The sequence below is a fragment of the Brassica rapa genome, chromosome A07 (genome assembly GCF_000309985.2).
Source record: "Brassica rapa cultivar Chiifu-401-42 chromosome A07, CAAS_Brap_v3.01, whole genome shotgun sequence".
Taxonomy (NCBI): domain Eukaryota; kingdom Viridiplantae; phylum Streptophyta; class Magnoliopsida; order Brassicales; family Brassicaceae; genus Brassica; species Brassica rapa.
In genome coordinates this window covers 13,688,437-13,692,352 of record NC_024801.2, presented here as the reverse complement: position 1 = coordinate 13,692,352, position 3,916 = coordinate 13,688,437, and the positions used below count along the sequence as shown (strand labels likewise).

Below are 3,916 nucleotides of genomic sequence, written 5' to 3'. Positions count from 1 at the left end.
AACATCGTATGATCAGATCATAACAACAATCTATCAACACCATAAAAACAGAGTATGCTTTAAAGACTATCGTACCATAACTAATCACAACGCCTCATGATTCATATATGAATGGGGTTTACACAAGAAGAGGACTAAACATATAAATTCATCATTCATGAAATATTTCCCTTTCTCGAAGACTGAGAAACCACACCTCGAATAAAAAGAAACAGATAATCTTCAACAAGGCTAATTAAGCTTCCTTCTACTTAAATATACTATAACAAATGAAACAAACAGAGGAGACGAAACCATAAAAGATCATGATAGTAACTCCATGATAAAAGAGCGGAGGTCATCGGCGAGTGGGATACACGCGCTTTCCGTCGGAACTTTTTTTGCTGTCAGAGCGACGGAGGAAAGAGAGAATGGCTTTGAGGATTTTTGTCTTCACCAACTCTCTCTTCTTGGGGATCACAGTCCCTTCTTTCTTCTTAAACGGCTTTAGTCCCTCGGAGCTCATGATCTTCTTAAAGCTATAAGAAATAGATGTATGAGTGTATATGAATTTATGTGTGTTTGTTTGTATGTATAGAGAAGATATCTTCCTACGGGCGAATAAATAGAGAATTGGACTGCTCTAGTCGATCTTTCAAAAAAGAGGAAAAAGTAATAAAACTGTCATCAAGTTGCTATATGTTCACACTTTACATCACGTGGCCGCAGCACAATTGCTGTAAACATGAATTTTCTATTATCAACAACTTCTACTTAATGTTTTTAAGTCTCTATAGGGAAAAAAATAAGTGAAAGAGGCATCTTACGTTCATATAAAATGTGAATAATTGTAAATGTACATATTAGTTAAAAGGTACGAACTTGTACTACGGTTCACTCAACCATCGGTGCAATATTAGTAAGTTGATAGATAAGTTTATATTTTTGTTCACTTTTTGAAATTTGATCGACAATAATTGAAGTCCGAAGCAGAGCAAGTCATAAGTATAGCAAGATGAAATATTTGTCTATGATCTACTAAATATTGGTGGTTAATATAATACATATGTATATATCATTTGGTCCCTAATTAATTAAGTTAAATATATGTATTGATTATTTGGTAATTGTTTCAAACGTTATGAATTGGTTATGATCCAGAAACAATAAAAAATAGTATACTGAGAAAATTAGAAGTTAACGTGACTAGGCTTTCCTTTTAATTTTAGCATTTTGGCATTTAACATCAATCCTCAATGTTTTATTCCTTGCTAGTACTACTGCCGGATCCAGTTTATCTTTCAGGAGACGAATTCAGTACTAGCTTTACAACTACATTTTGAAAAGATATTGACGTTGAATGTTGACTGTTGACTATTCACTTTGACAAAAAAATATTATCAACATATGTACTACTTAATTAAGAAAAAACTCAAAAAGGATAAATCAATAGATGAAATGATACACCAGCTTGTGGAAAATAAGTGTGCATGAACAAAACTATAAGCAGAGAAGTCGCTGTTGTTCAGTGAATCTAAGCAATATCATCTCTCTTTATCCTAGGAATTTGCAATATATGTGTACGTGTGACTACCCTTTTTCATATATACATATATATAATTTGCTTTGTTGCTTTTGCTATATATAGCCTAGCTAGCTAGGAGTATATTGTTTTCTTCTTGGCTCTTTTTTTCCCCTTTTTCAATACAGGGTCCCGTGTTTAAACCTCTCTTCGTGGCTTGTTTTGCTAGTCCAGCCACTCCCAGGAAGCAATTTAATAGTATTGCTTAAATGTACTAGTATTACTTAAATGTTACTAGTATGAGTGTGAGTTTAACGGAGATGTATCTAAAAATTGATAGACTGCATCAATGTATTTTACTATTGATCGTGAAACTAAAGATCTACAGTATTAGGTTTAAGCCTCGTTCGGTTTACTAAATTTGATGGTTAAACTCTGGTTTATGATTTTTGAATATGGGTTCTTTATGTAAGTTTATACATTTCAAGTGGAATGAAGACAAAACATTCTTCGTTTTGCTCTGTGGATTCTGGATTTAAAATCAAAAAGATCACGTCTATATTGGCACTCTTTTATCCTCTTGCTGTAGAAGTTTCATCTTAACAGTGAGTTTTACCCTAACAGCGAGGCTTACTTTGTTACATGATTTTGTTTATTTTTCAATGGAGGTCTGGTCCGCTTTCTTTAGTCGAAATCATTTCAGACCTTCCTTTATGTTTGATGATGTTGTTGTGTGGCTAGTTTCTGTTGTGACTACAAGAGGAGTAAAGCCTATATTACTTGTGGCGTGAAAGGAATGCGCGTCTTTATACCTCTGTTTTGAAACCGCTTTCTAGTGAAGGAAATTCAGTTGCAAAGCAGGGCTTGTCTTCTTGGTCTTTAATTCTTCATAAGGAGGTTTACTAAGAAAAGGATATCCACTCTATCGATGACTACGGCCAACAACAGCCACTCTCACCGCACTCTTTTGTCTGTGTGGTTTGATAATTTTTAAATGTGATCCAATTTGTGCTCACAAAAGTTTCTAAGTACTTTTCATTTCTGAACTTACGATTTGTATGATGTTGTAATTATGCCTCTATTTAGGGAAGATGAATAAATGAAAAGGTACAACAAAGTATAATATCTTTTTCTTTATCTCTCTCTAAGAATTTCCTCCAACCTCTCACTAAAAAGCTCTGACATCTCCTTCCGTTCACCGGCTCCAGCTGCTCTCATAGAGCCGGGGTCGGGTTTAGATTCTCTCTTTTGATAAAAATATTCTGATTTCACTCCTTTCTCAGCGGTAGATTTTTCTAGATCCAGATCTAGTTTCGATCCGTACCGGAATGATTGCGAGTGGTCAGATGATCTTCCTCATACAGTTCAAGCTCCTTCTAGACATCTCCGGTTAGGTCTTGTCCTACCTGTTTGATCTGATCCAGTCTCTTTTGTCTTCTGTTGCTTTGCATGTTGGATTAGAGTTATCTTGGTTGCTTCACTGGTTCGGTCTTCTGTCTCATGTCTCTGTGCATGCGTCAGAATCTGGTGTTGAAGGCATTCGCTCCTTGTCATTAACCTTAAGATCTGATCGAGATCTGTTTCTTTCGCAAGCTTCAAACAGGTGTTTCAAGTCGTCATCCCTTCGACTCCGCCGTATCCGGTTTGTAGACAAGAAAATAAATTTTTCCTTTGTTTTCCCGGTTCTTGTTGCTTTGGACTATCAATTGTTTGGGCCATTCACTATAGGAGGTTTCTCTATCGGTGGTTTGATCAAAGCTTATCTCCATCGTCTCTCCAAGGTTCTCATTCTAAGTCCACATGCAATTTGTTCTATCTCCATTCTGGATCTGTTTTATCTGTTCATGATGTTCTAGTTGTAAGCTTGTATTGTATTTTTCTTTCGGTTAGTTTTAAGTTTTTATATTGTCTCCCTCTTGTGGGCTTATGATTCTGGGGATGTTTGTCTACTCCGCCGGCCTATTATTCCGGGATTACTTGTAATCGCCGGCCTAGTTTGTAACAATGGTGTTGAAGCTAATATAAAATGATCTTTAGTGTTAAAAAAAAAAGTAAATGAAAAGGTATTTTTTTAAAAAATGTTTAATTCATGTTAAACCGTAATGAAATTATTGTACCATAGACTTTTACGAATCCCGATTATCCCGACAGCACGCGTGCCATGTTGAAATTATAAATCATCAACAATCAATATGATTATAGTTATACGTTATTTAATGAAAACGAGAGTTATAAGACTAACTAGATTTTGATCCGCGCTTTAAAAGCGCGGGATAACTATTTGGTTAAACTTTTGAATTTAAATGTTATTAATTTTTTTTGTTTGAATTTTAATATTTGAGTTTTGACATCTATAACTGTGATTAATTTATTTTGACATCTTATAATGATGGTCATTCGAGTTTTAGATTTGTG

At 34.8% G+C, this 3,916-nt stretch overlaps 1 long non-coding RNA gene across 1 annotated transcript; it reads left to right on the top strand.

Moving 5' to 3' along the window:
• Positions 1-1,565: 1,565 nt before the first annotated feature.
• On the top strand, positions 1,566-3,552 carry LOC117126582. The gene is made up of 2 exons (XR_004449229.1): positions 1,566-2,842; positions 2,963-3,552. It is a non-coding gene; the product is annotated as an uncharacterized LOC117126582 (long non-coding RNA).
• Positions 3,553-3,916: the final 364 nt, after the last annotated feature.